Here is a 22485-nt window from a genome sequence, read left to right on the forward strand (position 1 = left end):
GTGACCGGGGAGATGCCCCTTTCTTGGCGCAGGGCAGTCGTCGTTCTGCTGCCGAATAAGAGGGACCTCCAACACCTTAAAAACTGGCGCATGGTTTCCCTCCTCAGCACGGATTACAAAATCTTTGCCAGGGCCACGTCTGCTCGCCTTGGTACTGTGCTGGCCTACAGGATCCACCCTGACCAGTCCTACATGATCCCAGGCCAGACCATCCACAACAACATCCGCCTGGTCCTGGACCTGGTCCACCATTCCCAAAGGGTTGGTCTGTTGAGCACCTTCCTTTCCCTGGATTAGGAGAAATTGTTTGACAGGGTGGGTCACGAATACTTGTTCGGAACTCTGCATGCATTCGGGTTCTAGATGCATTTTGTCACCCGGATCTAACTTCTGTACGCTGCCGCAGAGTGTCTGATTAAGGCTAATGGATCTTTGATGGTGCCCATTCATTTTGGGAGAGGAGTGCATCAGGGATGCCCCATGTCCAGCCAATTATACACCACCTGCGGGGAGCCTTTCCTGTGCCTTTTGCGGAAGAGGTTGTCAGAAATGCCTCTGCGTGAGCCAGGTGAGGAGGTCGTCCCTTCGACTTATGCCGATGACGTGCTCGTCACGGTCATGGATCCCGCTGACTTTCAGAGGATGTCGATTGCCAGCAAATGTACTCTGCCTCGTCCTCCATGAGGATCAACTGGGATAAATGTTCTGGATTCCTGGTAGGTCAGTGGACACTCTGCTGGAGGAGCTCCGGCCCTTTGCCTGGAGCACCACTCACCTCCTATACCTGGCAGTCTATCTTAACCCTGCCGTGGAAGCCTGGCCAGTTAACTAGCAAGAGCAGGAGGCCAAAGTCACCGCTTGCCTAGGGTGTTGGACAGGACTGCTCTGGTTGGTCACTTTGATCCCTCCCCCGAGTCTGTCGCCAAGATTCAGAGGAAGCTCGTCGACTTCTTCTGGGACAAAAGGAAGCATTGGGTCATTGCTGCGGTTCTGAGTCTTCTGCTTAGGGAGGGTGGTCAGGTGCTGGTATGCGTTTGCTCCCAGGCTGCGACTTTCCACCTTCAGACCCTGCAGAGATACCTGTATGTTGAGGATCCTCCTAGATTCTGTGCGCTGGCGATGTATTTCTTCTGCCAACTGCATAGCCTGAATTACGACACACAGTTCCTGTTCATTAAGTTATTGGGCAGCCACGCGTCCTTGCAGGAGCTGCCTGTTTTTTTACCAGGATCTAATCACAGTCTGGATTATGGTAGCCTCCAGCTGGAATTCTCTCCTGACAGGGGCGGCGGCTATCCTAATGGGGTCGCTGCTCAAGAATCCGCACCTCCGCGTAGCCGGCTTCGGCAACACATGGTGGGCGGAGAGGAGTGCCCTGGCTGCCAAGATAACCAGAGTCCGGGACGTACTAGATGGCAGAGGAGCGGGCTGGATGTCTCCAGAGACATTGGCAGAATGGATATCCTGGTGCTACGTCCGGCCCACGGCCAAAGCCATCGAGGCGCCAAAAGTCGCCAAAAGGCACACTCCGCCCTGACTCCACTAGGTGTGTCGAGGAGGCTCAAGCATGTGGAGCGATCCCATCCAAGCTCACACCCGTTTGGATGGATATTCTCATCAGTGCAAGGCCCCGAATCCTCCCTCAGGAACCTGTGCCTCACATCTTGAGCTGTCTCTTGGAAATTCCCTTCCTGCCATTTCACTCTGCGCGGAGGGGTTTCCTGTATGGGTTGCTCCTGCACACTCTCAACTTCCTCGCTCTTGACTCCTGTCCACACATGTGCCATCTTGCCGTCTGGTGGAGGCGGGAGACCCCAGTGGAGGGCTCTCTATGCGGGAGTCCTACTCTGCACAAATTAGAATCTGGGGTGGAGAGTGTTGCAGGAAGCAGTGCCGACCAATAGGTTTCCTTTGTCCTTTTTTATGATTTGGGTTTCATTAGTTGTGCCCCATTTAAAAAAAAACTGCTGAAATACCCACACAGTTCATTGTTTCTGTATAAAACCACTAATATTGACCTTTTACAAAGCTCCTTTACAGGTTCATGATTAGCAATATAAAGTACATTTTCACTGTGGCAATTATTGGTGCTGACTCCGGGAACTGTAATTGGATATTCCATAGAAAGATTAAAAAACCGTAAATCTGAAAAACACTGGAAATGCACAGCAGGAAGACATTTCAGGTGTGCACACTTCATTAGAAGTGTGGAGTCAGTGCCAGCAATTGTCAGGGTGAAAATTTACTTAATGTTGCTAATTCTGAACCTGTGAAGGAACTTTGTAAAAGGTCAACATCAGTGGTTAGAAACAAAACCAACAGACTGGTGTAGTTCAAGAGTTTTTCACTTGCCAGTTATGATAGAAACTTGATACCAATCAGATTCCAGCTTCAGTGTAGGGAGTGTTCCAATGTTGGAGGTGCAATCTTTCAGATGAGATAATAGCCCAGAATTTGCTGTCAAAGTAATGGTGAGGCTAATGGTTAACCGTGATGCACAAATCGCCCAGCAACTTCAGGCGAGGGCAGATGCGCAGTTAAAAGAGGAAATCCAAAAGTTGCTGTCCGAGATGCGCCATTAGCTCCGCCCAATCTTTCTTTCCCTCTCTTTACTTATTTTTCTGTACCTGATTTGACATTGAATTCACTTACTCTTCCTGCTCAGTCCTTGTGCTATTAATTTCACAATCCTTCAATCGGTAGCATAGTGGTTATGTTACTGGGCTAGTAATCCAGAGACCTAGACTAATAATCCAGAGTCATAAGTTCAAATCCTGCCACGGCAGTTGGGGAATTTAAATTCAATTAATTAATTAAATAAAATCTGGAATTAAATTACTAGTATCAGTAATGGTGGCCATGAAACTACCGGATTGTCGTAAAAACCCATCTGGTTCACTAGTGTCCTTTTAGGGAAGGAAACCTGCCGTCTTCACCCGGTCTGGCCGAAATGTGACTCCAGACCCACAGCATTGTGGTTGATTCCTAATTGCCCTCTGAAATGGCCGAGCAAGCCACTCAGTTGTAAAATCTCGCTAAAAAAAGTCACAATAAGAATAAAACCGGACAGACCACCCGGCATCGGACCACTAGGCACCGGACACGACAAAGGCAAACCAAGCCCAATCGACCCTGCAAAGTCCTCCTCACTAACATCTGGGGACTTGTGCCAAAATTAGGAGAGCTGTCCCACAGACTAGTCAAGCAACAGAATGACATAGGCATACTCACAGAATCATACCTTTCAGCCAACGTCCCAGACTCTTCCATTAACATCCCTGGGTATGTCCTGTCCCACCGGCAGGACAGACCCACCAGAGGTGGCGGTACAGTGATATACAGTCAGGAGGGAGTGGCCCTGGGAGTCCTCAACATTGACTCTGGACCCCATGAAATCTCATGGCATCAGGTCAAACATGGGCAAGGAAACCTCCTGCTGATTACCACCTACCACCCTCCCTCAGCTGATGAATCAATCCTCCTCCATGTTGAACACCACTTGGAGGAAGCACTGAGGGTAGCAAGGGCACAGAATGTACTCTGGGTGGGGGACTTCAATGTCCATCACCAAGAGTGGCTCGGTAGCACCACTACTGACCGAGCTGGCCGAGTCCTGAAGGACATAGCTGCCAGACTGGGCCTGCGGCAGGTGGTGAGCGAACCAACACGAGGGAAAATCTTACTTGACCTCGTCCTCACCAATCTACCTGTCGCAAATGCATCTGTCCATGACAGTATTGGTGGGAGTGACCACCGCACAGTCCTCGTGGAGACGAAGTCCCGTCTTCGCACTGAGGACACCATCCAACGTGTTCTGTGGCACTACCACCATGCTAAATGGGATAGATTCAGAACAGATCTAGCAGCTCAAAACTGGGCATCCATGAGGCGCTGTGGGCCATCAGCAGCAGCAGAATTGTATTCCAGCACAATCTATAACCTCACGACCCGGCATATTCCTCACTCTACCATTACCAATAAGCCAGGGGATCAACCCTGGTTCAATGAGGAGTGTAGAAGAGCATGCCAGGTGCAGCACCAGGCGTACCTAAAAATGAGGTGCCAACTTGGTGAAGCTACAACTCAGGACTACATGCATGCTAAACAGCAGAAGCAACATGCTATAGACAGAGCTATGCGATTTCACAACCAACGGATCAGATCAAAGCTCTGCAGTCCTGCAACATCCAGTCGTGAATGGTGGTGGACAATTAAACAACTAACTGGAGGAGGAGACTCTGTAAACATCCCCGTCCTCAACGATGGTGGAGTCCAGCACGTAAGTGCAAAAGACAAGGCTGAAGCGTTTGCAACCATCTTTAGCCAGAAGTGCCAAGTCGATGTTCCATCTCGGCCGCCTCCCGATATCCCCACCATCACAGAAGCCAGTCTTCAGCCAATTCGATTCACTCCACGTGATATCAAGAAACGGCTAAATGCACTGAATACAGCAAAGGCTATGGGCCCCGACAACATCCCGGCTGTAGTGCTGAAGTCTTGTCCTCCAGAACTAGCTGCGCTTCTAGCCAAGCTGTTCCAGTACAGCTACAACACTGGCATCTACCCGACAATGTGGAAAATTGCCCAGGTATGTCCTGTCCACAAAAAGCAGGATAAATCCAATCCGGCCAATTACCGCCCCATCAGCCTACTCTCAAACATCAGCAAAGTGATGGAAGGTGTTGTCGACAGTGCTATCAAGCGGCACTTATTCACCAATAACCTGCTCACCTATGCTCAGTTTGGGTTCCGCCAGGACCACTCAGCTCCAGACCTCATTACAGCCTTGGTCCAAACATGGTCAAAAGAGCTGAATTCCAGAGGTGAGGTGAGAGTGACTGCCCTTGACATCAAGGCAGCATTTGACCGAGTGTGGCACCAAGGAGCCCTAATAAAATTGAAATCAATGGGAATCAGGGGCAAAACTCTCCAGTGGCTGGAGTCATACCTAGCACAAAGGAAGATGGTAGTGTTTGTTGGAGGCCAATCATCTCAGCCCCAGGACATTGCTGCAGGAGTTCCTTAAGGCAGTGTCCTTGGCCCAACCATCTTCAGCTGCTTCATCAATGACCTTCCCTCCATCATAAGGTCAGAAATGGGGATGTTCGCTGATGATTGCAGTGTTCAGTTCCATTCGCAACCCCTCAGATAATGAAGCAGTCCGAGCCCGCATGCAGCATGACCTGGATAACATCCAGGCGTGGTCTGATAAGTGGCAAGTAACATTCGCACCAGACAAGTGCCAGGCAATGACCATCTCCAACAAGAGAGAGTCTAACCACCTCCCCTTGACATTCAACGGCATTACCATCGCCGATTCCCCCACCATCAACATCCTGGGGGTCACCATTGACCAGAAACTTAACTGGACCAGCCATATAAATAGTGTGGCTACAAGAGCAGGTCAGAGGCTGGGTATTCTGTGGCGAGTGACTCACCTCCTGACTCCCCAAAGCCTTTCCACCATCTACAAGGCACAAGTCAGGAGTGTGATGGAATACTCTCCACTTGCCTGGATGAGTGCAGCTCCAACAACACTCAAGAAGCTCGACACCATCCAGGACAAAGCGGCCCGCTTGATTGGCACACCATCCACCACACTAAACATTCACTCTCTTCACCACCGGCACACAGTGGCTGCAGTGTGTACCATCCACAGATTGCACTGCAGCAACTCGCCAAGGCTTCTTCGACAGCACCTCCCAAACCCGCGACCTCTACCACCCAGAAGGACGAGCAGCAGGCACATGGGAACAACACCACCTGCACGTTCCCCTCCAAGTCACACACCATCCCGACTTGGAAATATATCGCCGTTCCTTCATCGTCGCTGGGTCAAAATCCTGGAACTCCCTTCCTAATAGCACTGTGGGAGAACCTTCACCACACGGACTGCAGCGGTTCAAGAAGGCAGCTCATCACCACCTTCTCAAGGGCAATTAGGGATGGGCAATAAATGCCGGCCTTGCCAGCGACGCCCACATCCCATGAACGAATAAAAAAAATATTCTTCAATCTGATTGGTTAAGGAGATACACAGTTGCTTGCCCTGTTCACCTTTGATCCCAGATGCCCTGTAGGGGGCGCCCCATTTCCATCTCCCACTTCCAGCAAAATATCATGGAGATTAAACGGGCAAGGGCAAGTCTAACTAACGACAAGCGCTGTTCGTTGACCGGTTACAGCAAAATCTGGGCCATTAAACTGGGCCATGCTGAGAGTGTTCCCACCCCCAAAGACTCTTTTCCTTTACAATAAGACTTAACTTGACCTCAAACTTATCCTATTTTTATTTTATGCATTTCAGTCAGACCCAATGCCAACGGATGGGCCCAGTAATTTTTATCTGACCATTTATTGTCAAACAGCTTGGCTTCACCCTCTTGCTTTCTGCTCCTGTTTCTCTCACTGTTTCTTCTCTCGCTTTTGCTTCATCTTTATCTCGAACCACTTTACGTCATTGTACGTCTCCCCGTTGTATAAAGTCTACATCATCAGGGTGTCAGATTTCCAATAATAGGATCAGGCATTGTAAGTCTTCTGCTACATCAGACATCAGATAACACTGTTGATCAGACATTTGCTAAATGCACACAGCCTCCTGTCCATCCTTTCAAGTGGTCTGGAACAAATTTATTCTCTGCCGATTCACATCACACAGTTAAAAAATAAAACAATCCAAACGCATAAATCTGGAAAAAAAGAAATGACCGTCAGTTTGGAAAGCAAGCAGGCACTCAAGTAATGTCCAATTGGAACATAATGCTCTTTAGAGAGCATTGTGGTAGGTTAGAAAAAATGGGACTTTCATCTGTGAATTATCAGTGTAGCACAGGTGGGCATTAATATCCGCAGTTTCAAATTTTCCACGCTCTGTGGATTCATGGTAACAGATTGGGACTGTGGTGAGTGATGGGGAGCCGTGGGGACTGACAGGGAGCCATGGTAACTGATGAGATTGCTGCCGGGAGCGTAGGAAATTTCAATTTGCTGATTTCAAAACAAACACAGAAAAGTGGATTGCTGTCTTGCAACTTCTGGTAATGACCCAACAGCAACAACTTGAAGTGGTCTTTTACGTAGAAAATGTCAGAAGGAGATTTACGGAGGGAAAAACATGAGCAAATAAATGAAATGAACAGATGTTGCAACATGATGGGAGGATCAGGAGAATGTTTAATTGAAAAGATAGATTTTAAGGACGTTTTTAAAGGTGGAAAGAGAAATAGAGAGGTTTAGGAAGGGAATTCGAGAGTAAGTCCAATGGTGGAGTGAAAGGAGAGGATAGAAACACAGAAGTCCAGAGTTGGAGAACCGAAGAGGACATGAGGCTGGAGGGGTTGCAGAGGTAGGGTGAGGACAAAGGCATGGAGGGACTTGAAATGAGGACAAACATTTTACATTCAATATATTAGGAAACAAGGAGCCACTGTGCTTTTGAAAGTGGGACTTAGGGCCCAATATTAGGAGGGAGGTGGGTTGCCAGCGGGGGGTCGACTGGGCGCGTGGGTAACGCGCCCAGTGAAATCGGTGCGCACCGCACGCGATCGCAGCCTAATTGAAGGTACTTAGGTGTGCTTCCGGGTTTCCCGTTGCAGACCTGCGCAGCGGGCACACTACGCACCCGCATCACAGGCTGTCAGCAGGAGGAGCCCTATTTAAATGAGCAGTCCTCCAATGCTCCTCCTGCAGCAAAGAGCCATATTGGCAGCATGGAGCAGGCCAGAGGCAAGGCTGCTCCAAGGTTCTCTGACTCCTCACTCCAGGTGCTGCTCGATGGGGTCAGGAGGAGGAGGGAAACATTTTTCCCATTGGGCGGGAGGAAGTGGCCTGCCTCTGCCACCAAGAAGGCCTGGCTCAAGATGGCAGAGGAGGTCACCAGCAGCAGCAATGTCGCCCGAACCTGGGTCCAGTGCAGGAAGCGCTTTAATGACCTAACCAGGTCAGGCAAAGTGAGTATACTTACGCATTCTCCCACAATCCTTCTTCCACATCACCTCCACCACCAAACAACTCCTTCTGCACTGCCACCACAATGCTCTCGCATCACTCCTCACATCCACTCAACCATCATCCTCACCTTGCCTGCACGTACTCACCGCCCCAGTTCCCATTCGAACACTACCACGCAACCCAATCCTCATACAATCTCACAGCCATGTCTCACACGCACCCTCCCATGCATCTCCCTCACGGTCACCCTCACCCACACCAATGCATGTAGCGGGTCACTATGCAACCATCGCTCAATCACGTCTCTCTGTGTTTGGCCTTGATAGGAGAACAGATGCCATAATGCCCGGGAGAGGGAAAGGACGGGAGGGGGCCCGCCATGCCGGTGATCCTAATGGACGCAGAGCAGCAGGCACTAGAAATAAGCCGTACGCAGGAGTGCCTGTCCGTGGTGGACGCCGAGACTGGGAGTGCACAAGCAGCTGGTGACAGAAATCTAACACTCAGCACTCATGATAGCGAATGATCTTAACATCACTTGGCATCTGCCGGCCTCTGAGGGGGCATTGTCACATCTGAGCCAGCCATCCACCAGCGCAGATATACACACCTCGGTGGATCCCTGTCCTCAGTTAGTTGGGGTTGCACATGATGAGTCACCACGCACACGTGAGCACGAGCAGACCCTGGTGGTAGGGGCAGCTGTGGAGAGTCCGCGTCGGTGGGAGCACACTTCTCCAGCCTCTGCTCAGCTGGACCCAGATGCTGAAACCTGGGGGCCAGCCATGAAAAGGAGTGTCATCGAAGGGCAGCAGCACATTGCCGACGTACTGTAACAGTTGCCACGCACACTCTCCACAATCGAGCAGAGGATGGAGGAGTCCAACTCCTGCATGTGTGGAATGGTGGCACAGGTACAGGAGGGTATCTCCAAGATAGTGTCACAGGGACGTGAAGGCATCTCTGAGATAGTGTCGTGGGTAGGTGCGGGAATGTCTGTGATGGAGGAAAGGCTATCCTCCATCGAGCTTCAAGCACGGCTCAACAATGAGTCCATTCAGGCCCTGACAACGGCCGTTCGGATTCAGGGTGAGCAACATCCTGCCGCCTTAAACAGGCTGACAGATACCTTACAACTGGCCTTCCAAGGCTTCACACAAGTCCTCCAAACTGTCGTCCAGCAAGGTAGAAGGAGTGATGTGGGCCTGGCCCAGGAGAGGGATGATGGCGAAAGGGGACATGGATGTGGGGACGCCACTCAAAGCACTCCCACGTCTCATCCGTTGCCCCCCTCTCAACCAGTACCCACAATGCTGCCTCCTCTCCAGGATGCCGAGTCTGCACCTGCACAGGTGCAGATGGAGCAGTCTTTGGAGGGGCCCACAGGGTGCCGAAACCCAGGGGGCGTCCGCGCAAAGCATCTCATCGGTCAGGGCATGGACAAGAGCAACCTGCCACTACCTCTGCTGAAGCCACAGGGATAGCACCACATAGGGGTTCCCGTAAACGTAAATGTAAAGCTAAGGTTTTGTGAGCACAAAGGGGATGCACAAGGATGTATGACGGAATGTCATGTTTTTCATTTAGATTTGTTTCTTTTGCCAACCACATTGTTATCATCACTACTGCCACGTCTTTGCAAATCTTGTCTGGTTTGTGCAATAATTCCCTTTCCTGAAGATCACCATGAAGACCCACACCTGATGCCACCCAATGGGTCACTGCAGAGTGGGTGTAGGTGTATTTGCAGGGTTCTTTTGTGCAGACGACTGAGAGACACTGGTGATGTCCCCGGTGACACCCTGGAAGGATCCGGAGGTGAAGAAGTTGAGGGCAGTGGTGACTTTGACAGCGACAGGTAAGAAGACGGCGCTCGGGCCAGCCGGGAGCAGCTCGGCATGAAGGAGGCTGCAGATGTCCACGACTACATGTCGAGTGACTCTGAGCCTCCGTGTGCACTGCTGCTTAGAGAGGTCCAGGAAACTGAGCATCGATCTGTAGACCCTGTGGCGAGGGTAGTGCCTTCTGTGACGCATCTCTGTGGTTGTCCTCCCTCCTGCTGTGCAGGTGGATGTGTCACAGCACTGTGTTGTGGAGCTCCATGTGTCTGAGGTGGACGGCGTGGTTGGCAAGACTGGTGATGCTGTTTGTCCTCCAATGAGGTCATGACTGCAGCTATGGCAGCCCCCATCCGGAAGATGTACATCTGAGGGGGTCCGCAAGGTAGGTAAATGTGTCTGCACACCATGGTTGAGGTTCCAAGTTGGTGAATTTTAGTGTTAGGAGGAGGGTGGCACAGGCCAAACTTTGTCCAAAGTGACAGAGAGACCTCCTGCAATGAGTGAGGGTCTCCCCCATCACCTGTCAAATGAACTTTTGCAACTCCCACTGGCTGTTGGCTGCAACACGTCTGTTTCAACTGGGAGTGTTTCATCGGATGAAAATCCCACCCCTTCTAAAATATCATGTCAATCAGGTCTGCAAACGACCTGAACTATCTAATTAATTGCTTTAAGTGGGATCCCGCCGGCTTTAATTGCCGGTGGGAGTCCCACATGCGGGGGCTGCGCGCGCATCTAAGCGCGTCATTGGGGAACCCGGAAGTGGGCGGGTTAGAGCCGGGAATCCCCAATTTTAGGAGCGCCCCCGCCACGAACACACATGCTCGGCCATCCGAAAATTGACCCCTTAGTGTGGGACAGGATATGGGTGGCTGGTTTTGGACAAGTTGGAGTTCATTGAGAATGAAGGATGGGAGGCCAGTATGTAGGACAAAAGTGTGGATAAGGGGTGCATTTGTTGTGGGGGTGAGGTAGGGCAGTAGCAGGTGATGTTATGGAAGTTGAAGTTAGCATTCTTGGTGCTAAGTAGGATGTGTGGTTTGAGGTTCAGTTCCTTGTCGAAGAGGACATCAAAGCTTCTTATTCAGCTGAGTAAGTGGTTAGGGAGGAGAATAGAGACAGTGGCAAAGGAATGGAGTAAATGGTGGGGGAAGAAAATAATGGATTTGGTCTTCCAAGTTTTCCATTGGAGCCAATTGTAATTCATTTACAACTTAGTAGGGGAGATTTTATAACAAATATCACAGTAAAGCTGGAATGACAGCCTAGATTGTGGGACTCAAGTCTCTTGAGTGGGACTTGAACCCACAACCTTTTGACTCAGAGGTGAGAGTGCTACCAACCGAGCAAGGGCTGACACCTAAATATAGCACAATACTGTAAGAATAAGTATGTCTTATCTTTGTTTAATAGGATGGCAATGTGATCTCTCTAAACTTTATGCATTTATTTATATTTTGTAATTATTCTATTTGTTTTGGCAATTGTTGTCTTGCAACATGATGACACTTTCAATATTTGGCTAGCTAACACACCCAAATCTTATTCCTGTTCCCTTTTTTAACCAATATCACTGTGTAGTCTTTATTATTGTACAGTACTATCAAATATTGGAGTTTGACCTACCTTTGGATTGGTCAATTGGATATCTGTCATAACATGGTACAGTTTCCAACCAATATGATATGGGTGTGCAGTGGCTCGGAAATCAGAGACCCATCAGTTTTGCCTGGTCCTTATTCATTGTTCAATATGATAAATTTTCTCTGAATTTCATAAACTGAGCTGTTAAAGAACAATAAAGATCTGAGAATACGTTCAAAGAATATTTTCAAAAAAGGAACGTGAATAACATGGACAAGTGTTTACATTGTTCGATTCAAGCCATAGAAATGCTGCTCTATTTTTAAAAATAACTTCCTTGTCTCTGTAGGTCCTTCCTACCTGCATACTTGTACCTACACATTCACACCCAGCATCTTTACTCACCTAACTGGGTATACCAGTAACCAGCTCCAATTTCTCTGTCAACAGCATTCTTTGGCTAGGAAAAATGTACGAATCTCTTAGACTCGCACTCAGCCTGCGTATCCCTTTGTCCTGGTGGGTGAGCATCTTGGCTTCACTTACCTGAGTTTGTAATACACCAAGTGGAAAATCACAGGTGAAATCAGAACCACCCAAAATTGACTTTTAAATGTCATAGAAAGTTTAAAATGAATGGGTGTATCTACATTTAATGACTCATAGCATTGGTGTTCAATACAAGTCAGCGCTTGAAGGGAATTCCAGTTTTATTTTTCTAAGTGTTGGGAGATCAACAAATGTAAGGGTAAAGTTTCTGAATGCATATTCTCAGTATAGAACTTTACCTGCCAAGTGTACATATCAAAAAATCATCGGCTGCTTCTCAAGATTTGCTGATGTGCACTCCCGGCAGATGGGGCTTTACGCAGGAGTGCGCATTCATAAAATTATCACATAAAGCACATAATGCATATCAAGCTGATGTAGGAGAAGGTGATTGAACCGTGAGAAAGAAAATGTTAAACATGAGTAAATATCAAAAACACGTGTTCAGAGGAATGGGAGGGTGAATGGGTGGATGGAACAGAGACAATATAAGTACAATTAGATGGATCATTACAGGGTATAAAGAGTGAGAACAAAATGAAAAGAAAGACTTGCATTTATACAGCGCCTTTCATGACCTCAGGATGTCCCAAAACGCTTTACAGTCAAAGATACTTTTTGAAGTGTAGTCACTGTTGCAATGTAGGTGCTAATTATCCTGGTGTAAGTTTGCAGCTTGGACTTCGGACGTTCGAGAGCAACCTCAGGGCATCTAAGGTTCCATCTAGCAAGCTGACCTGGTTAAGTATCTGTGGACATGCGGCACTTGCATGTTTACTATAATTAATATCAATAGAAGATAAGGCAGAAGCATAATCTCAGCTTCTCCAGTCTCGCCAAATAACCGAAGTCTCTCATCCCTGGTATCATTCTAATAAATCTCCTCTGCAACCTCTCCAAGGCCTTGACATCCTTCCTAAAATGTAGTGCCCAGAATTGAACACAATATCCCAGTTGAGGCCTAACCAATGATTTATAAAGGTTTATCATAATTAGCTTGCTTTTGTACTCTATGCCTCAATTAATAACGCCCAGGATCCCATATGCATTTTTAACAGCCAACTCAACTTGTCCTGCCACCTTCACAGATTTGTGTATGTGCACCCACATGTCTCTCTGCTCCTGCACCCCCTTTAAAATTGTACCATTTCGTTTACATTGCCTCACCTCATTCTTCCGACCAAATGTCTCACTTCACACTTCTCTGCGTTAAATTTCATCTTGTGTCTGTCCATTTCATCAGTCTGTCTATGTCCTCCTGAAGTCTGTTACTATCCTTCACGTTGTTTACTACATTTCCGAGTTTCATGTCATCTGCAAACTTTGAAATTATACCCTCTATACCCAAGTCCAGGTATTTAATATATATCAAAAAGAGCAGTGGTCTTAACACTGACCCCTGGGGAATACCACTGTATACTTCCCTTTAGTCTGAAAAACAACTGTTCACCACTACTCTCTGTTTTCTGTCCCTTAGCCAATCTTTAATCCAAGCAGCCACTGTCCCTTTAATCCCATGGGATTTAACTTTGCAAACAAGTCTATTATGTGGTACTTTATCAAATGCCTTTTGAAAATCCACATACATATCAACTGCACTACCCTTATCAACCCTCTCTGTTATTTCATCAAAGAACTAAATCAAGTTAGTCAAACACGATTTTCCTTTAACATTTCTGTGCTGACTTTCATTTATTAGCTCATACTTTTCTAAGTGCCAATTAATTTTGTCCTGGATTATTGTCTCTAAAAGTTTCTCCACCACCGACGTTAGGCTGACTGGCCTATAATTGCCGGGTTTTTCCCTCTCCCCTTTTTTGAACAGGGGTGTGACATTTGCAATCCTTCAGTTCTCCGGCACCGTCCCCCTATCTAAGGAGGATTGGAAGATTGTAGCTAGAACCTCTGCAATTTCCACCCTTATTTCCCTCAGTAACCTAGAATGCATCCCATCTGGACCGGGTGAATTTTCTGCTTTGAGCACAGCCAATCTTTTAAGTACCTCCTTTATCTATTTTTATCCTATCCAATATTGCTACTATCTCCTCCTTTACTGCTACAATGGCAGCATCCTCTTCCCTAGTGAAGACCAATGCCAAGTATTCATTTAGTACCTCAGCCTTGCCCTCTGCCTCCACAAGAAGATCTCCATTTTTGTCCCTAATCATTCTCATCCTTTCTTTGACTACCCTTTTACTATTTATATGTTTATAAAAGACTCTTGGGTTCCCTTTTATGTTGGCGGCTAATCTATTCTCATACTCTCTCTTTGCCCCTCTTATTCCCTTTTTTAAATCACCTCCGTACTTTCTGTATTCAGCCTGGTTCTCTACTGTATTATGAACCTTACATTCATCATAAGCCTCCTTTTTCTGTTTCATTTTAATCTCTAGATCTTTAGTCATCCAGGGAGCTCTAGCTTTGGATGCCCTTCCTTTCCCCATCGTAGGAATGTGTCTACTCTGTACCTGAACCAACTCTTCCTTGAAGGCCTCCCATTGTTCAATTACTATTTTGCCTGCCAATTGTTGATTCCAATCCACCTGGGCCAGTTTCCTTTTTAACTCACTGAAATTAGTCCTCCTCCAGTTTCAAAGTCCATATTTTCACATTTGATTGTTCCTTGTCCTTTTCCATAACTATTCTAAACCTAATGATATTATGGTCACTGTTCCCCAAATACTCCCCCATTGAAACATGCTCCACTTCCCCAGAACTAGATCCAGCACTGTTTACTTCTTGGTTGGGTTAGAAACACACTGTTCCAGAAAGTTCTCTTGTACATATTTCAGGAATTTTTGCCCTTTACACCGATAATTGAATCCTCCATTATCACTACTCTATAATTCTTGCTGTAATTTGCCTGCAAACTTGCTCCTCTATCTCCTTCCCACTATTTGTTGGCTTATAGTATACACCCAGTAGCGTAATAGCTTCTCTAATATTCCTTAATTCTAACCAAATAGATTTTGTCTTTGACCCCTCAACTACATCATCCCTTTCTAGTGCGATAATAGTTTCTTTGATTAATACTGCCACCCCCCTCCCCTTTATTTCCTTCCCTATCTTTCCTGAATACCTTGTAGCCAGGAATATTAAGTACCCAATCCTCCCCTTCTTTGAGCCAGGTCTCTGTTATTGCCATTATATCTTAGTCCCATTTGATGACTTGAGCCTGCAGCTCACCAACCTTATTTACCACACTACGCACATTTATGCACGTGCACTCCAAACTCATCTTAGTCTGCCTCGCATTTGCCCCCTGTCTGATCCCTCCTATTTCTGAACTCTTCTTTATTCTAATCCTATTTGTCCCTCCCAGTCCTCTGTGCACCTTGTTTCTCCTCTCTAATGTCACATCCTGGTGCCCAACCCCCTGCCAAATTAGTTTAAACCCTACCCCACAGCACTAGTTAACCTCCCCATGAGGACATTAGGCCCAGCTCTGTTGAGATGCAACCAGTCCATCTTGAATAGATCCCTCCTACCCCAGAACTGGTCCCAATGCCCCAGGAATCTGAAGCCCTCCCTCCTGCATCATTTCTCCAGTCAAGTATTTACCTGTCTTGTCTTACTTATATTAATAGGACTATTCGATATAAAACAAAGCATACCATTTTGTCGTTGCACAATATCTTGTTTAGACCACATTTAGAATATTGCATCCAGTTTTGGTCCCTATATATGGTGGGTAATAGAGAGGCTATGGAAAAGGTTCAGAGGTAGTCTACAAGATTAATTCCCAGCTTAAAATACCTTAGTTCTTAGAGAGGTTTAAAAAGCTGTGTCCATTTACTTTAGAGCTATGTAGACTTCAGGGTGATTTGATAAGAGGCATATAAAATAGTTAGAGAACTGCATTGTGTTCCTATTGATAGATTATTTCAATTTGAAAGATTGGGGAAGACCAGGGTTTATGCGTATTAGTTACGTAAGAGTAGGGCTAGGTTAAATGTTAGGCAATTCTTCTTTTCCCAGAGGAGAGTAGACCTTTGGAACTAGTTGCTGGCACTTGTGGTAAGTGCTGACTCTCTGCAAACCTGCAAAAGAGAGCTGGACCAGTTCCTGTTTGACTTGTAGATCACATCCTATAAAAGGTAGGTGAAATAGCAGGTAATATAAGCATGGTCAGTGTGGCCTCCTGAACTAATTTTCGATTGCCTAAGGGAGTTTTAGAGGAATTTTCCAGATTCCTTCCCACCCCCCCCCCCCCGCCCCCTCCATTTGGCCGTGGGTTTTTATCTTTTTTTGTCTCTCCCAGGAGATTTCATGGCTGTTCGGGGGTGTCTAATCACGATGCTTCAGGCATTGCAACTTTGTGGAGCAGGTTGGATTGACTAGACGGTCATTTCCTGCCCATCATTTTCGTATGATTGTCAGCATCATTCAACACCCATCTACTATGCCAATAAATAAGGTGTTTCTTCTAGTAGTTGCCGCAAGACTTCAAATATATTTAACAGTGTTTCATGTTGATTCAAGGCATTTTTACTGTGACAAAACTGGCATTCAATTACTTAATTCCTCTCAAAGAATTAGCTCTAGCTAGCATAATGATTTACGATTCTTCACCGTTCTCACCTCAAGGCATAATTCCAAGATGTATTTTAGCTGAATAAAACAAAATCTGTTTGAACTTGATTTCTACAAAGCTGTAAGCAACGCCTGTAAAGTTGTCAAATTTATGAGAGGTCTACACAAATCAAATTTGAGAAGGCTCCTGGGTGCTGTCAGTTTCCAATTCTTTGTCCAGTACTTTCCGTTTTCCACACACTGCCCATCCTGTGATTGAATTCATCTTCCCCCTCCCCATCCCCCCAATTTTCTCCCCTTCTCTTCTGAAGATACTGACTTTTGCTGGAATACAGTGTGAGACCTAAACAGTGAGATAGTGGAGGGCGTCATAGCTAAGCCTGATTCTGTTCTTATCCAACACCTGCACAAGTTTACCTAATGGCAGAGGATACTGATTGCAGTCAGGAATGGAATCCTTGGCTGATTTTGTCCGTCGCTATTCCAGAAATTCTAAAGGTCAATTGTCGCATCCTGTATGGTCCATGTGGTCTAATACTACACTGGACAGTGCTGTCACACATTAAGAGGCTGAGGGATGCAATTGAATCCACTCTTTGTGGTGGCAGATTTGTGTTTACTTTCCTATTGGATAATTATTTGTACGTTATGTAACTTGGTGCAGGGATTTTGTCATTGCTCTGCATGTCTACACTGAACTCAGAAATACTGCGTTGGGTCCCTCCTACCTGTGTAGTCTTGCCCCCGCATCAAGTTGAATGGGGAAGTGCTTTCCATTGCAAAGGTTGGCTTTCAAGCCCTTGCCTAACTCCAAGTAACTGCAAAGGCTGCCTCTATATTAGTATTCAAATTATTCCTTATTAATACATATCACAATATCACGACAAATCCCCTGTGTGTTCACCTGTCGAAAATGGATAATTCTGCTTTAGCAAAGAGCCCATCCTTTCCTGCCAGAAATGTAATGATTGAGGACATTCCTCTCCCTGGAAACAGACCACCAGATTGGGCATACCAACGTCACACTACACCTTGGGGTCAATTTTCATCTCACTTACACCCTGTTTTTAGGTGTAAACAGGGAGGTAGAGGGACAAAAATGTTAAACAAAAACGCTGACTTACTGCTGGAGATCTGCTCATTCCAATTTTTGGGCAGTCAACGCTCCCGCCAGAAACAGGCAGGGGCCTAATTAAAATATTCAAATAGTATTTAACTGAGGTGCTGAGGACTCCCAATGCAATTTTGATGCCAATCACACTGTCATCACTTCTTCCTCAACCAGCCCACAAACCATGGGTGGTACAAGTGAAGAGGCTACCATTTGCAGTACTACAGAGAGATCAGGATAAGCCAGCAGCAGGTCTGGCACTGATTTTTTTTCTTGATTCTTTTTGAGAGTTTTGAGCCTTAAAAGCTTCTTTAAGTTCATCTCCTTGCTGCTGTGAGTGCACATAAAATTTTCGTGCTGCTTAAATCTGCTGCTCCATTGCCTCCCCCGCCCCCCCAATCTTTTCAACCCTGATCATCAAGGTGCTGCTTCAGGCCTACCAGGAGTCTCTGACCCATTGGATTTACTGCTGTGCCAAACAGCGAGCTGTCTAAAGTGCTGAAAGCTCGCCGATTCAATGCTAATGAGGCCCAACCACGAATATCAACAGGGCCTCCCATTGATGTCATCTTGCAGGCGGATTGGTCAACCCACGTGACACCCACCTGATGTACGCTCCACACCAAAATCAAGCCCCTTGTCACATTAGCCTTCTACTTGCTAAATACTTACAGTAATTGTACAATGCTGTATTCTATTGCAATCTTATTACCACACTGTTTCTGATATGCTGAGCTCTTGTGACTGTTGGTCTGACCAACAGCATTCTGGTCTCTCTCTTGGATCATTAGTCCCTTGTTTTGTGTCCCAAGTAGAGCACTTCAACTTTTTATGGTCTGGGGGGTAGTTCAGTCCCCAGCTCATAGAGAATCAGCTGATCACTCAGCTTGGGGAAATACACACTGGTCAACTGATGTGAGACATCTCACTTCCCATCCATCTGCCAGATGTCTGGTATCTTTGCAATTGCACAATGCTCATCTCATACAGTAATTGGACATTCTTGGCTCAGCAACCAGACCCAGAAATCAGCTCAATTAGCTTCCAGGAAATAATCTTTTAACATCAATTCATTAAATTCATCAAAAATCACTGCCTCCAACCATAGTTTGCAAACTTCTTTCAGTCCTATTGTCAGTTTTCCACTACTATTTAGAATATTTTAGACTTATGATTATCTATTTCTGGCATGCAGCAAAAAAGCATTGAGAATTACTCATTTCACCACATGATAATCTATACCATACATGAGACTTATGGTATTGCTAAACAACAGACCAACTCTACTCATTTTCCTTTATTCTGCCTATATTAGTTTGCTAACAGCTCAAAAGCCCTTGAGTTTATTTATATTAAGGATCAACAAGGTCATCTATGTGCGGAACCATAAGAGATGGGTGAGATCCTGAATGAATATTTCACATCGGTATTTACGGTTGAGAAAGGCATGGATGTTAGGGAACTTGGGGAAATAAATAGTGATGTCTTGAGGAGTGTACATATTACAGAGAGGGAGGTGCTGGAAGTCTTAACGCGCATCAAGGTAGATAAATCTCCGGGACCTGATGAAATGTATCCCAGGACGTTATGGAAGGTTAGGGAGGAAATTGCGGGTCCTCTAGCAGAGATATTTGAATCATCGACAGCTACAGGTGAGGTGCCTGAAGATTGGAGGGTAGCAAATGTTGTGCCTTTGTTTAAGAAGGGCGGCAGGGAAAAGCCTGGGAACTACAGACCAGTGAGCCTGACATCTGTAGTGGGTAAGTTGTTAGAGGGTGTTCTGAGAGACAGGATCTACAGGCATTTGGAGAGGCAGGGACTGATTAGGAACAGTCAGCATGGTTTTGTGAGAGAAAATCATGTCTCACGAATTTGATTGAGTTTTTTGAAGGGGTAACCAAGAAGATAGATGAGGGCTGTGCAGTAGACGTGGTCTACATGGACTTCAGCAAAGCCTTTGACAAGGTACCGCATGGTAGGTTGTTACATAAGGTTAAATCTCACGGGATCCAAGGTGAGGTAGCCAATTGGATACAAAATTGGCTTGACGACAGAAGACAGAGGGTGGTTGTAGAGGGTTGTTTTTCAAACTGGAGGCCTGTGTCCAGCGGTGTGCCTCAGGGATCGGTGCTGGGTCCGCTGTTATTTGTTATTTATATTAATGATTTGGATGAGAATTTAGAAGGCATGGTTAGTAAGTTTGCAGATGACACCAAGATTGGTGGCATTGTGGACAGTGAAGAAGGTTATCTAGGATTGCAACGGGATCTTGATAAATTGGGCCAGTGGGCCGATGAATGGCAAATGGAGTTTAATTTAGATAAATGTGAGGTGATGCATTTTGGTAGATCGAATCGGGCCAGGACCTATTCCGTTAATGGTAGGGCGTTGGGGAGAGTTATAGAACAAAGAGATCTAGGAGTACAGGTTCATAGCTCCTTGAAAGTGGAGTCACAGGTGGATAGGGTGGTGAAGAAGGCATTCGGCATGCTTGGTTTCATTGGTCAGAACATTGAATACAGGAGTTGGGATGTCTTGTTGAAGTTGTACAAGACATTAGTAAGGCCACACTTGGAATACTGTGTACAGTTCTGGTCACCCTATTATAGAAAGGATAGTATTAAACTAGAAAGAGTGCAGAAAAGATTTACTAGGATGCTACCGGGACTTGATGGTTTGACTTATAGGGAGAGGTTAGATAGACTGGGACTTTTTTCCCTGGAGAGTAGGAGGTTAAGGGGTGATCTTATAGAAGTCTATAAAATAATGAGGGGCATAGATAAGGTAGATAGTCAAAATCTTTTCCCAAAGGTAGGGGAGTCTATAACGAGGGGACATAGATTTAAGGTGAGAGGGGAGAGATACAAAAGGGTCCAGAGGGGCAATTTTTTCACTCAAAGGGCGGTGAGTGTCTGGAATGAGCTGCCAGAGGCAGTAGTAGAGGCGGGTACAATTTTGTCTTTTAAAAAGCATTTGGACAGTTACATGGGTAAGATGGGTATAGAGGGATATGGGCCAAGTGCAGGCAATTGGGACTAGCTTAGTGGTATAAACTGGACGACATGGACATGTTGGGCCGAAGGGCCTGTTTCCGTGTTGTAACTTCTATGATTCTATGATTATCTCCTTCTTTAAGATTTGGAATATGGCTAAACTTAATAAAGTTGCAGCATTAAGATTCTTGCTCAGTAGTCTTGTAGTCAATATGCCTTGTTCTGTCAATGTATGTTTGTGTTGTCACTGCTTTTCCTTTTCTTTCTGCCTCATGTCCACACTGTTCCACCTTGTGCTGTTGCAGTCTCTCATTTTCACTACCCTTGTGCTAAAGATGCTTCTTTTCCACCACCAACTTCATTCTGCGTGATTCAGTCTCACATTGGAGTATCTTTTAGTTTTCAGTTCTGATGTAGGGTACGCCCAAAACATGAACTTCTGTTTTCTCGACTGACCTGCTGTGTATTTCCATCATTTCCTGATTTTATTTCATGTTGGAGAATGCCCTTCCTGAGTTATTTCTGACTCTCTCCTGCTGCCAGACAAGCTCGTTCAATTTTTTTTTACTGGCCATAAATGCATAGTATTGCAATTTTCTTAGTTTGGTTGAATTAAAACTTTAAGCCCATGTTTACACAGTAAATCCAGCTCACTTATCTCAGTGGCAGAGTTGTAGATTATGAAAAACTGGGCTCATGAGACGGTTGCTGGGAATAGGATAAGTGGAACGCTGGGGGCCGGTTCACTGACACCAGTGTCCTGAAATATAATATAAACAAGTATCAGTATACAGATGGCTTAGATTCAAGATCTAGGTTGCCACAGTGTTTCAGTAATTTAAAAAAACCTAACAGGATAAACTGCTAGTATTTTTCACAATTGGTTTAAAATAAACAATAAAAAAAATACTCTATCTTGAATATACTCAATGACTGAGCATCCACAGCCCTCTGGGGTATAGAATTCCAAAGATTCACAACCCTCTGAGTGAAGAAATTTTTCCTTATCTCGGTCCTAAATGTCCAACCCCTTATCTTGAGACTATGACCTCTAGTTCTAGACATCCAGCCAGGGGAAACCAGGAGATGCACTGCAGCAAGTCAACAAGGCTTTTTCAGCGGCAACTTCCAAACACGCGGCCTCCACCACCTAGAAGAACAAGGGTGGCAGATGCATGGGAACATCATTACCTTCTCCAAGTCGCCCTCCAAGTCACACACCATCCTGACTTGGACATATCTCACCATTCCTTCATCGTCGCTGGATCAAAATCCTGCAACTCCTTACACAATAGCATTGTGGAAGTACCTTCACCATGTGCACTGCAACGGTTCAAGAAGAAGGTTCATCACCACCATCTCAAGGACAACTAGGGATGTGCAATAAAATGCCAGCCTTGCCAACCACGCCCATATCCCGAGAATTAATTTTTTAAAAACCAGGGCCCAATGAAATCATCTTATAATCCGTTGTGTATTATCTTTGCTGTCCATGTGCTGAAACCTTGTGCAGGAAGACATGATCCACAAAGTATTATGGGGTGATTTAATATAGCTGCCTGCTATAGAGATTGAAGCGGGGGTGCAGCATAAAAACTGCGCAAAGCATTGATAAATGGCACCTATGCAAATTGATATTTTTTGTGTGTGAACAGCAGCTGCACTTCAGGCTACATTAGGCCAAAAGAACTGCAGATTGACCTGGGAAAGACTGTGCACTGCAGGTGTAGGGGGAAATCCCAGATCAGCTTTCGAGGCTTTGCAAGATAAAAAGTTCAGAATAGTATGCAAAACTTTCTGCTCCATGTACTTTGTTTAGCTATAGTAATAATTAAAAATATGACGGCAAATGGCAAATACTGAGCACTGTTATCTCAGGATAGATCTTGACGAAGGTGACTAATAACAATAGGAAACTGTT

The 22485-nt window shown here is 45.9% G+C and overlaps 1 long non-coding RNA gene across 1 annotated transcript; it reads right to left on the reverse strand.

Annotated features, from left to right (window-relative positions):
* Window positions 1–6288: 6288 nt before the first annotated feature.
* LOC137335451 (uncharacterized) lies at window positions 6289–21820 on the reverse strand. Its single transcript, XR_010966416.1, has 4 exons — window positions 21756–21820; window positions 21219–21324; window positions 11421–11579; window positions 6289–6692 (listed from the first exon to the last, which is right to left on the reverse strand). It is a non-coding gene; the product is annotated as an uncharacterized lncRNA (long non-coding RNA).
* Between the last annotated feature and the right edge of the window lie 665 nt (window positions 21821–22485).

The sequence above is a fragment of the Heptranchias perlo genome, chromosome 19, assembly GCF_035084215.1.
Source record: "Heptranchias perlo isolate sHepPer1 chromosome 19, sHepPer1.hap1, whole genome shotgun sequence".
Taxonomy (NCBI): Eukaryota; Metazoa; Chordata; class Chondrichthyes; order Hexanchiformes; family Hexanchidae; genus Heptranchias; species Heptranchias perlo.